The sequence below is a fragment of the Phoenix dactylifera genome, chromosome 3 (genome assembly GCF_051530095.1).
Source record: "Phoenix dactylifera cultivar Ajwa chromosome 3, Ajwa_hap1_PhDact_Kaust_v1.1, whole genome shotgun sequence".
Taxonomy (NCBI): Eukaryota; Viridiplantae; Streptophyta; class Magnoliopsida; order Arecales; family Arecaceae; genus Phoenix; species Phoenix dactylifera.
This window is the reverse complement of record NC_143192.1, coordinates 55,224,447-55,238,126: the sequence shown is the minus strand read 5'-3', so window position 1 is coordinate 55,238,126 and position 13,680 is coordinate 55,224,447. Positions and strand designations below refer to the sequence as shown.

At 38.4% G+C, this 13,680-nt stretch overlaps 1 long non-coding RNA gene across 2 annotated transcripts; it reads right to left on the bottom strand.

The window, feature by feature from the left end:
• Positions 1-778: 778 nt before the first annotated feature.
• On the bottom strand, positions 779-13,177 carry LOC113463312 (uncharacterized). 2 transcript variants are annotated; one of them, XR_015976823.2, is made up of 4 exons: positions 6,547-13,177; positions 6,321-6,447; positions 2,407-4,193; positions 779-2,293 (listed from the first exon to the last, which is right to left on the bottom strand). It is a non-coding gene; the product is annotated as an uncharacterized LOC113463312 (long non-coding RNA). The 2 variants fall into 2 exon arrangements; XR_003387363.4 differs by having other exon boundaries at positions 779-4,193.
• Positions 13,178-13,680: the final 503 nt, after the last annotated feature.

Below are 13,680 nucleotides of genomic sequence, written 5' to 3'. Positions count from 1 at the left end.
TTTATAGAACTCAAATAATATTTTATAGCTAGCCTTTATAGATAAGATCCTAGGTTATTACGGAAGCGTTTGGTAACCCCAACAGGATCAACACGATGATCTAAGATCCCCGGTGATCCGAATGCCGGGGTGATTTGATCCCCGGTAATTTAAGATCAATGTGTTTGGTAGGCTATGGTTCAGTGATTAAAAATCTTCGGATATCCATGAGTAACTTATTTGGTATGGTACGGAGATCCAAGGTCACTAACCACATAATACCACAAATATTCTTAATATATCTTAGATGGATTTTTTATATATCTTTTAATTCTCATGAATAAAAAATATAAGTCAATATACTAATTTCTATAATAGCTCCATAATTTTGTCACATATTCTACTTTTAGTAGCCCTTATCATATATTTATTAATCATATAAAATATATTATAATAAAATATTAATATATTTATCAATATATTAATTATTAATATATTCTATAAAAATATATTTATTACTCCTATAAATTATTAATCTTATAAAAACATGTTATTTTTCATTATAGAATTAATATTTCTATTTATACTTATAATAGATTTTTTTAATACTAATAATTATTTTGATTGGAAAAATAAGGTAAATAGGAGTAATATAGTAATATATTAAATATATTCATGATATAAATATAAAATATAATAATATATTTCTACTAGAATTTAAAATTATCCTTCAATAATGATAGGATAATAATATGATTAGTAATATATTATAATATATATATATATATGTGTGTGTGTGTATAACATTGATATAATATATTGATAGTATATTGATTTATCAATTTTTCTGCTAACTTGAGAGGTATTTTTGTCTTTAACTTTCAACCCAGGATCACTGCCCTGGGGTGATCTTGGATTTCTGACCTCACGGACGGGTATCCCATCACCGAGTTGGGGGGTGATTTAAGGAGTGGAGGTGATTTAAAATCACCGCCACGTAGGATCATTGTGGTGCAACCAAACGCGGTGATCTCATCATCTCCACCTACATCACCCTTGATCCTAGGACGATCACCCTATACCAAACGCCCCCTACACTTCTTCTCACAAATTAAATGAATAACACATTGTCATGAGCTTTACCAATGGTTTTAATTCAAGCTACTTAGAGATAAGTACCAAAATTGCTTAATATATTTTTTCTTTTCACTTTGATTTTAACTTTCCCTTATGGTTGCATGATATACATCTTATCTTTCATAATTTAATAATGGATCTTGACTTGGTGATTGAGTTGGCAGAAAGTTGGCAATGCAAAATAGGATATACGTAAAAGGATCACATGTTGTTTAAGCAAGCAAAAGAGAGTAACAGAAATATTTACAAGTTAAAAAACTTACGAGGCCAGTATTACTGCCTAATGCTGCTTAGAGATAGCAATCAGATCAAGTAGGACCAAATACGAGCCAGGTCAAATACAGAATAGGTCAAAAATATATCAATCTGAACCCAATCTTTTTATTAAGAGCGTGTTTTTGAAATCCATCTGGACTAGTTTCCTGTTGGATCATGGATTATACAGTTTATTTAAGAAAGGCCCCTATTAACACTCCCTCTCTAGCACAAACCTGGGGAAGAAAAAAAAAATCTCCATAAGTTATTTTTTTTCATCCTATGGTCCAACAGGCTTAGAGATGGGTTTTAGACTTAAGAGTAGGATGGGCCAATAAAAAAAAAGGACTAGGCAGGTTAATACACCTTATTCTTATAAAAAAAATCTAGCTGAATCCTCCTGAATTTTCCAATTAGACCCTAAGAGAGCCCAAAATCCAAACCCGAACCTGATCATTTTATTAAATAAGTGACCTAACCCAATCTACAATAGGTTGAATCAAGTTAAATGGGTTGAACATTGCCGCCCCTAAAATTTCTACCCTAGAAGGATGTTACAAATATTTAAAAAGGATTTGATTACAACACTGCTTTATCTTGTTCAAGACAGCCTGCTTCTTTGATTTCCTGATCTCTTGATAGAAATTAGACAAATCACACTAAATTGAGCCAGCTCTAGCTAATATGAGCATAAGTTTTCTAATTGGTAAAATTCTGCATATGATCCATGACACAGATATCAAACCACCCAGACAAACTAGTACATACCAAAGATTTTTTGGAGGGATTTTTAAGAGAAAGAAAATACCAAAAGTTCGTCAATCCAAGTTAGTACTTAAAAGATTTTACTAGGTTGGCTGCCTAACTTGGGTCTTTTACTGCTGCTATCTACCATCTAGGTAACCATTTCAAGACTCCAAGCCTGCAAAACCAAAATATCACAATAATAATTACAGTAATGACATTAGTGATGATGATAATGATAATGGTAATAAGGTGATGTTAGTCAACTTTGCCAAATTCTATTGGGCTGACCTTGTGTAAATAAATTTCCAGCCTCCCAACACTGAAGAATTCACTCTCCTTGTGTAAATATTGCGGCATTCATCTTGTTTCGCAAAATATATATTCTTGTTCGCATGTCATTGCATGCAGGTGTTCTCAGCCCATGTCCCAGGATAGCTGCTGCAAGAATCAGTTTGGCAAGAGCTAGAGTCCAACCTTGTTCACTTAAATGTTTTCTTGCATTCAGTCCAGCTCTGATTAATTACACAGACATTGTTGCCTACAGGCTAAAATTCAGTTGATAAATCTGTTGGATGTACAAAAATTAAGGACAGCAGATTGATGTGGTGAGAAGCAAATTCGGATTGTCATTTGGTAGGAATAAAGGTTTGGAATTCACAGTGCAGATTGATGTGTTGAGAAGCTAAATTACTTATGCAGCAATCATGTTGGTTGTACAATGCATGTCAATGTATAATGATCAACCAACAGCATGCTTTTGCTACCTTGCTTCTTTCTCAGAAAATGATCAAAAGATAGATGGGGATGTCTCTGGCAGAATTACAGCATCCTTACTTAGAGGAAATTTTTCATAAGACAATATTTAGAAGTAGTTTGTTTTTGTGGATTCATTTTGTACAGTGTAGAGGGCGTGTAATATAAGATGTGCAGTGAAAAATAGATGGTTAGGTGAGCCAACATTAAAGGATATTTAGCCTCCGTTTGGGAGTTTTGGGGAGAAAAGAAAAGAAAGGAAAACTTTAATGAGAAAGGAAAAGAAAAGAATGGAATAGAGTAGACTTTCCTCTCTTCTTGTTTGGGAGTTTTAGGAGGGAAAAGAAAGTATTTTCCTTCCTCTTGTTTGGAAGTTTGGAGAGAAAAGAAAAGAAAGCATACATTTTTAACACTTTTGCTAAAATATCCTTATTATAAAAGAAGCATGCTTATGAGTAGAGGGTAAAATAGGTATTATAAAAAATTATTAAGTTCCAATTCTTTTCTCTCCAAATCCTCCCGGGAGGAAAGAAAGGAGAGAATTGGAGACCAAAATTTTTCCTCCTATTCCCTCCTTTTCTTTCCCTTTTCCTTGACTAAAAAACTCCCAAACATCAAAATTTTTAACTTTCCCTTCCATTCCCATTCCTTTCTCCTCAATTCCAAGTTTTCAAACGAAGCCGTATTGTGAGGGAATCATTTGTATCAGTTGAAATCTATATGGTAAGCCAAATTGGCCTCAGCTAAATGTCAAATACATTCTGAACAATTGGAGTGAGAAGAAGACTAAAAAAAATCTATGTATTCATAGTTAAAATGATATAGATATAATTTCATTTTTGGAGTATGTGGCCTTACACAAGAACTAATGGTCAAATAGAATTCTTATAGTTCTCCCCAATTGATGGAGTAGGGCTTCTTATCTTACAAACAGCTGATACTATATAACAATATATAAAAATGCCTAGTAGATCTCCAAGATCTTAAGAGCCTTCTAAGAAGTGCACAAGGTCTCTTTCCAAAGTCAATGTCTTAAGACATCCTATATTTAGACATTCTAGCAAAACCTATTTCCCCTATAATTGCACAAACCTGACAAGGGCACCTAGCAATTCACTGCATGAAACCTCCAGTGCTGGCACATAATCATGGGCAAAACCTCCTGACCCAAGCTGACTCAATCTGTGCTCCATGACCCCAGGGTTAAATTTTTAGCATGTGCACTCAGGCTGCCCTGCCCTTGCTTCTCCTTCCAACTGCCAAAGCTGGGTTTCCTTTTTGAGATCTCACACCATCATGAACACTTCAATCAAGTGAAAATCCTACAACAAGGAAAAAATAAATCATGGATTTTAGGGATTCTGTGCACAAAGCTAGTCCTCCTAGCATCAAATACTTGTAATAAGTTGATCGCAGATTATTACATTTCTTTTAATCAATCTAAGGCAATCTCTTATTGATTGGTGCCACTTTTATAGAGCAGCTACTATTTTAAATGAAACGCAGGTCACAAGATGGTTTTGGAGCTATTTTTGGTACATTCTGGCAATCTAAATTCTACATCCTATAAGGAAGAGTTATGGCCAATAGAAGGTTTTTAGGTTTCTTAAAGGCCCAGAGTCAATGACCAACTTTGCTTTGAAGTGAAAAGGATTTATCATACTTGCATTAAGTCTATGGCAAAGAAATTAAAATTTGATGGTTTTCTTATCTAGGTGATTTGAATGCTCTTTTATTTGTTGCATTTTCCTCCTAATTTGCTGCCTCAGACTATATGGCTAATCTTCTAGCCCCACTTGCTAAGAGGGCCTCAGCTTTATTTTGTTTGAAAGTGAGTTTTGATCTTCATGGTGTCCATCTAATTTGTACAACAATTTCAATCTGCTCAAGAGTGGTTGAAAACCAGCTAAAGTGAGAGATGCAATGCCTCCAAATGAAGCAATTAAAGCAGAAGGACAACAAGGGGATGTTACTAAATTGCTAGTCAAGACGATTTTAGAATCATGAACATGAGGTGCTTTTGATCGAGTCTCTGAATGCGTTGACAGCATTATCCATCATCATGTTTGAAGTCAACAATTGATGAATATAATGTAAATCAGTGGAGGGATGTCTTACATGACATCGAGGCTGAGTTACCAAAGTTGCACTAAAGATCAAAACCTTGGAGTGGATCACAAGCTTGGTTCATTACCTTGGTGCTTTGAATATTCCACACGGGAAAGTGAACCTTTACAGTTCTGAATATATGTGGATATTTGTTAACATAATAATAACAATTTGTCATAAAAAAGATGGAAGATTAACTGGAATAATCATGGATTAAAGTCAGCACAGAACCGTCTGTACTAGCACCACTGCATGCTAGTAGCCTGCAAAAAGAACTGGCACAACACAACATGTACCATGCTAGTTTCAGACTAGCATGGCACTGGAAAATGATGCTCTAATCCCTGACTAGGAGAAGAAGAAGCAATTTAGGTAGTATTTCCTACTAAGGGTGCACATGTGGACTTTTACCAATGCCACATAAATCTCCAGCAAGGAGGTGAGGTGTTGCATCGCTGAGTTCTTTCAGCTCACATACAGGCATGTGGCGATGAAGCTGAAGACCAAGGTACGCCATACCGGCCCAAACTGGATGGTACAGGACACACCGGACCGGTACCTAGTACCCGATATGGGTGGCGTACCGACACTGGATATGTCAAAAACAATTCCATACCGTACCATACCGACACTGTGCTAGTGTGACATCGGTACGAGGTCTAATACCGAGACGGCGAGCCTTGTTGAAGATGCACATGTTTCTGCACTATTGAACAAACAAAATATCTCCGTTTATGATGAAACAGTGGAATACACAATGTGGTGTCTTGGTAATGCCTCAACAAGCAATCCACTCTGAAGAAAACAAAAGTAATCTTAAATTATTCAAAGATTTAACATGGAAACCTTAGTGCTTAGAATTGGTGTTGTTACCTGTTGTTTCCCATTATAAAAGTTGATAATGCCATTATACCAACAATTATTTTGTAAAAAATACTCAATATAAAGGGTGGAAATCATGTGGTCCAATTGCAATCAGTTGCAATAATGAAATAATGTCATTGTTAATGTATGTATATCTATAGGTACATCATGTGGTCCAATTGCAAGGTATAACTCCTACACAAACCCCACTATATTCACCCAAGAAAACTAAAGTTGAATGAAGATATATGTATGTATGTATGTATGTATGGTACATACATATGTACGTGTGTATGTATGTATGTTTGTGTGGATATGTGCATGCATATTCATAGGAACAACTCAACATAAAAAACAATTGCAATAAAGAAGTGAACAAAGTGTTAAAAATAGAATTTGGGATAAAAGAAACAAAACAAAAGCTAGAAAAGTGAACAAGGGGAAGAAAAAGAGGCAGCTCAGATTCATTGCAGTACCCATCATTGTATCCACAACCAAACAAACTCAGCTGCAAGCAGTTGCCTGCTGAAAAGCATCAGACCTTCCAAGATTGCCTTGCCGTTTGGAATTAGCTGTTTTCTGCTTCACAATGCCGCAAAACCTCTGACAGAATCATCACAGTCTTTTTTGTAAAGCAAGAGAAATAAAAATCTAAGGAGAAAGGAAGAAAACAAGAGGCAAAACATCGTGGCCTTTACCCACCTGGAAGAGCAAGAAGGATAGACGCAAAGTATGAGGCTCAGATGAAATCTTGAATCAATAAGACATAAAGATCTCCCCTTCTCTGCTCCTCCATCCAGCGAACTCTCCATCTCAAGATGGCTGTAGATCGGTTGCCTGCAGAACAGCAGACCTTCCAAAGCTGCCTTGCCTATCATTCATGAAGAGAAGACAAGCAAAAGAGAGGAGAGATGGGGGTTGATTTCCCCATTATTGCCTCGTTACACTATGATAAAGGCAAGTAGAAGAGAAGAGAAGCAGAAAAATGATTTCCCCATCATTTTTTAATAAAGCAACCATGGACTTTTAAGGCACCTTTATCAGCATAAATAGTAATAGCATTCAAAATGTACAATGAACTTGAGAAGGGAAAGAGCTGTGAAATAGGGTTTGGGGCTCCGATAAATCCATAATTTATCAGATCTAATCACCTTCCAACCATTCCCACCTAACAATGGCTACAACAGGTTGCCTGTGATGGCAGACCATGCAAGTAGCCCCACCATCATCAGAGAAGACAGGAAGAAGAGAGGTGATAGGGCTAAACTAGTAAGGGTCTAATGTTCCATAGCATGCAAAGATACTATCAGCAGAATCACATGATTGTGGCTTATCATCATCACCTATTAACATGCACATACACACAACGCAAGTATTGAGAGAAGAGAGACAGAAGGTGGTTCAGATTTTCCTATTTTCCAACATTGTGCTACGAGAGATGCAAAACCCCTCTCTACACAACAGTGTGAATGAATGGCAGAAAGAAACTGGTTCCTGCCACATGGATGATCCTTAAATATTCATCTCACTATATCCAATCAGAATAAAGAAATGAGAGCGCACAACTTAATAAATCCATACAATGTACAGTCATTCAGTGGACAGCAAAATAAATTTCTATATAATCAAAACCAGAGAAGTAGTCTACAAATATTCACCATAAAAATTGGGAAAACTGAAAAAATTGATGAAGATGCAATAGCATATAACAATATCTAGAATTAAAAAAAAGGATAGGCAAGTGCAAGCATGTATGTGGATATACATAAAGATTTTCACGTACCCATGTATATTATCTATGTATGCATGTATGTATATGCAAAAGTGAATAATGGTCGGAAATTATGCAGAGATGTTGTCTCACTGCCAATTATCGCTAAACCAAGCCGAACTGGCCGGTTCAGCCCGAACCGAGCCGACCCAGCCTCCGACTGGGTCGGTTCTCCAATGGAAAACGGTTCCATCCGGTTCGACTCGGATCGGTTCGCACCGGATTCGGGGCCCCGCTGTGGGGCTGCGTCGCTGTGGCAATTGTTACAGTCCGCTGTGGCGTGGTGTCGGCTTTAAAAACCGAACTCCCTTGAATGAAAAGGCCCACGAAGGCCTTCCCAACGATCAGGAGTGGATTCAGAACCTCCTTTTTTTCTTTCCAAAAATCTATAACACCGATTAAGGCTATCAAAAGAAAGAGCCAAGGGTAAGCTGTACTTCCTTTTTCTATTTTCTTCTTTTATTTTTTTTAGGATCTTGAAAAAATAGCTCAAAAATTGCAAAAATAAGAGGAGATCATACCAAATTTTTCAATTTGGGCTCGAGTTTTTTATATGTTGTAAATCTATGGACTATGTATATGCTAACATAAAAAGTTTTAATTTTTGGATTATATATAATTTTTAAAAATTATAAATATATTTTTAGATTATTTTTTAAAAATAAAAATAAAAAAATTTAAAATTAGAAACGTATTTAGAGCCATGCAAGCTATTCTATATAAAAATTTGGTGACCATTTATTCAAGTTTTGATGTGATCATGCGCACAGTAGCGTAGGCCTAAATTTGAAAAAAAATTGAGAAATAAGTAATCTTTTATACATGCCCGAGGGCATAGAAAAATATGTGTAGCATCCATTATTGGGTTCTACATGGGTCTAAGCTGAAATTAATTTTTTAATTATCAATATTTAGAAATTAATTTTAAATATAAAAAATAATTTAAAATATATAATTAATATAAAAAAATTAGTCTATGTATTACATAATTCAGAAGTAATTTCTGAGGTAACAATCATATTTTTCTGAATTTAGGATATATAAACATTTTTAAAAATATAAATTACTAAAATATAAAAATAAATAAAAAAAGTGAAAGAGGAAGAAAAAATTGAATCAAGATCAAGAGCACGGTGGAAGCCTGCTATAAGAAGCAAATATTCCCTGATTTTCAACAACAATTTTTTTAAAAAAAATTGGGGATTTGATTCCACAAAACCATAGCTACTATTTATGCAATCCCCATCCCTGATCACATTCATCAGCCTCCAAAACCTATGAATTTTGAGGAGCCACAGGAACAACTCATCAGAAAAATTTGATTATAGAAAAGAAGTTCGAAAAGCATTGAAATATAGAATCTTGGGAAAGAATACGTACAGATATTAGAAAAGTGAAGAAGGGGAAGAAAAAGGAGATATTAGAAAAGTGAAGAAGGGGAAGAAAAAAGGAGGCTCAGATTCACCATTGTCTCCAGCATTGTATCATTACCTTGAGTGTTCCCTACAACTAAACCAAACTGGCTGCAAATGGTTGCCAGCTAAACAGCAGCAAGCCATCCAGGATTGCCTTGCCATTTGGAATTAACTGTTTTCGACTTCACGATGCCACAAATGCTCCAACTGGAATCATCACAGCCTCTTCTTGTAAAGCAATAGGGAAAGGACTATAGGTAAAGGAAGAGAGAATGACACAGAACATCATGGCCTTTAAACACCTAGCAGAGCAACAAGAAAGAGAAGAATAGCAGATGCAAAATGCGAGGCTCAGAGGAAATCTTGAATAAATGGGACTGAAGGATCTCCCTTTCTCGGCTCCTCCGGCCAGTGACCTCTCCATCTCAAGATGGCTGCAGATCGGTTGCCTGCAGGACAGCAGACCCTCCAGAGCTGCCTTGCCTATCGTTCTAGAAGAGAGAAGACAAGCAGAAGAGAGGAGGAAAGGAGAAGGGACGGGAGTTTGTTTTAACAAAGACCGATGCTAACAAGAATTACCTTTATGAATTCACCTACCATCTCCAAGAAAATTGTGTTTGGTTCGAGAACAAGAAAACGTAGAATAGGAGTAGAAGAAGATGAAGGAGAAGAAGGCCAAAGAAGAGAGAAAAGGAGCAGCACTAGAAGCCCTAAGAGCCAAGCGCCTCTAACAAGATAGAGAGAGAAGCGAGCAATGGAACAGCAGTCAGAAGCACTGCTGCACATTATATAAGCTACCAGCTACGGACCTCTGTAGCCGTTATGCAGAGCTGTTGTCTCAGATGTCACTATTGTTAATACTAAATACATTCTTCTTGCAGTAAATATGCCCCTCCATGGTTGCTCCCTAATAAATAGTTAAGGCAAAGGATGCACAACGACAAAAAATGGGAAGTAAGTTCAACACATTAACACCTAAAAATTGTAAAAGACGAGATTATAGTCATGCATCACATGATCCTTCCCCTAGAACAAACAACATGCACCATACATGACCAACAATAGTACATCTATAGAGATATTTATGCATGCATGTACGTACAATTTTTGTTCATGTAAATTTACAATACATGGATATATGCGTAAAATGTGTACAGAACCAATCTTTTAAAACAAATTAAAAATATAAAACAAATGGTTATATAATCTGGATCGATCAGAAAACATGAAAGTTACATGCATAATCTACATCTACCAGCAAATTACGTTCAGAAAATCTCATTATTGCCTCAGTAATCAGAGAAAAACAATCATACTAGAATCATAACTTGAACAATAAGCCACAACCCTCCTCCACAAATTATCACTATTTTAAGATTGGAAAGAAGAGGAGAAAGGAAAGGATATCGATAGCACCTTCCACCACCACCAGCAAAAAGAAGCCATGGATTAATAGTAAAAGAATTACTGTTTTAGACGAAGGGCAGCCTTTCACGAGATCATCATCAAGACCACCAGAAAACATATGCTGCTAAATTTTACTGGAGGAAACGACCATAGCATTAAAAAAATTCATAAGTTTTTTGATACAAGAATAAGATATAATATTTAATAAAAAATGAAAAGGAGACAAAAAAATGGCTTGCGGAGTTGAGCTGGAGGAAAGGCTTATTTGGCCCCACTTACCAGAAACCTTGTGCCGTCATAAATTGGGGGCAGAGGTAGCCCTCAAAGCAACTGACCTTCCAAATTGCAAAGAATGCAACTTTACATTTTATTTCCACCTTGACCCAAACTAACTGGAAACTAATACTACAAAATACAGAGTAAGTATAAATTATTGATTTTAAAGAATAAAAAAATCAATGCAAGATTAAAACCCTTGTCCGATGGGTAAAAACAACTTAAGTGAAAACAGAAGAAAAAATTGAGTTGAGATTGAGAGCACGGTTGAACCCTGCTAACAAGCAAATATTCCCTGGTTTTCAAAAACAATTTTTTTTTAAAAAAAAATGGGGATTTGATTCCACAAAACCATGGCTACTATTAATGCAATCCCATCCCTGATCACATTCACCAGCCGCCAAAACCTATGAATTTTGGGAGCCACACGAACAACTCATCAGAAAAAACTGATTACAGAAAAGAAGTTAAAAAAGCATTGAAACATAGAATCTTGGGAAAGCACAAGAACAGATATTAGAAAAGTGAAGAAGAGGCAGAAAAAAGGAGGCTCAGATTCACCATTGTCTCCAGAATTGTATTATTACTTTGAGTATTCCCTACAACTAAACCAAACTGGATGCAAACGGTTGCCTGCTAAACAGCGGCAGGCCATCCAGGATCGCATTGCATTTGGAATTAACTGTTTTCCACTTCATAATGCCACAATCACTCCGACTGGAATCATCACAGCCTCTTCTTGTAAAGCAATAGCAAAGAAAAGAAAACATAAAGAGAAAGGAAGAGAGAAAGAGACAGAACATCATGGCCTTTACCCACCAAGCAGAGCAAGAAGAAGAAGAAGAAAGAGAAGAATAGCAGATGCAAAATGGGAGTCTCAGAGAAAATCTTGAATCAACAGGACCAAAGGATCTCCCTTTCTTGGCTCCTCCGCCCGGCGACCTCTCCATCTCAAGATGGCTGCAGATCCATTGCCTGCAGGACAGCAGACCCTCCAGAGCTGCCTCGCCTATCGTTCTAGAAGAGAGAAGACAAGCAGAGGAGAGGAGGAGAGATGGGAATTTGTTTTAACCTAGACCAATGCTAAACTGATGAACAAGAATTAACCTTACAAATTCATCTATCGTCTCCAAGAACAATGGGTTTGGTTCGAGAACAAGAAAACATAGAATAGGAGTAGAAGAAGATGTAGGAGAAGAAGGCCAAAGAACAAAGAAAAGGAGCAGCACAAGAAGCCCTGGGAGCCAAAAGCTCTCTTACCGATCAACCTCCAAGAAGATGGACAGAGAAGTAAGCAGGCAGTGGAACAGCAGTCAGCAGCCCAGTTGCACAATATATAAGCTACCAGCTATGGACCTCTGTAGCCGTCATGCAAAGCTACCAGTTGTACATTCTTCTTTTAGTAAATATACCCCTCCATGGTTGTTCCCTAATGAATAGTGGTGGGGACACAGACCACCGTTTCCAGCATGTGTATAGGCGTCGCTGGCGTGTATAGCACTTTGGCTGCCCTAGTTTTATTTTCTTATGTATTTTTCGTTTATTTATTATGTATTTTCGTCCTTGTTAGTTGTTGACTTGTTATGACTGTATTTAGCTATGTTGTGGGGATCATGGGTAGTTATATGATGTTTTGTGGGAATCATGGGTAGTTACATAGGGGGGGCTATATATGAAACCCTCATGTCTATTGTTGTAGTGAGGATATTTTGGATTAAAAAAAAATCGTTGCTTTGACATCTGGTGGACTCCAGAACTCCCCTCTCCTCCTTTTCCCTTCTTATTTTCTCCTTTAAATCATCTGTCCCGCATCAGTTTGGTATCAGAGCCCTGTTGGGCTTTGCCTCTGTGCCAACGCCCCGATCCTGTCTGTCTATTTCCCTTCCCTTTCTTTCACTGCCATTTTCTGGGCTGCAGTGAGACAGTCGGCAAAAAAAACAAGAAACCTTTGCAGCTGGTCTTCCACATCCATTCTCAGCCGGTTCTTCTTCCACAGAAGCACCACAAAGTGTATGGCAGAGCACCGCCGGATCCCAGGATTCCGGTGGGCACACGAATCTATGCGGTAACCCGACCCCGGACGCCGGAGCGAGCTGACGGACCACGGATGACTCCCTCTGTCAAAAAGAAGAGGAGCATCGCTGCCCTTCTTTCAGATCTGTCCCTCGGACCCGCCGAAGCGCTTGCCGGCCACCGCGCACACGAAGAGAGACAGGAAGACATCTCTAGTGCAAAGAAACCCAGTGCCGGAGCAGGTGACCGGTCGCCGGCCACCACCACAGACCACTGAGATCCACCCGCACTGCTAGCGTGGACTTCGGCACGATCGGCCGCCGGGAACTGCCAGCAACCGTGGGCGTGAATCTCGGCACGCTCACTTGAAACTGTTGGAGAGTTTCAAGTGGGTAAACGGGTAGACTCCAAACCCGTTAACCTTCGGTCAGTAACCCGGATCCGTTCCCAAAAAAAAAAAAAAAAAAGGGTCACATGACCCTCACGTGAGTCTCGCACGTGACTATCACACGTGACAACTCCAGACGCAAGCACGTGACTTGCACGTGCTGTTCAAAAAAAAAAAAAAAAAAAAAAGAAGAAAGAAAGATTGTACCTGTCGTTCGACGGAGAAGAACCCTAGATCTAGGGTTCCGCCACCACTGCCGCCGTCGCCGCATTGCTGCCACGCCACCACCGCCGCTGTCGCCGCTCTTACCACCGCTGCTGGCGCCGATCGTGGGATCCCTGTTGCTGCCGCCGAGCCGCCTCTCCCTTCCGCCGCCAGGCCCTTCTCGCTCGCCGACGCCGCTCACCTCAGCGACCGCATGCACCGCTGCTTCAGTCACACCGCCACCCTCCCCTTCCCCTCTTTTTCATCTTCTCCGTTTCCTCCACCCTCCACCGACCCTTGAGTTCTTCCCATTTTCTTCTCCCTCCCATCTCACCGAAGCCTCTCTTTCCCCGCGCCACCAC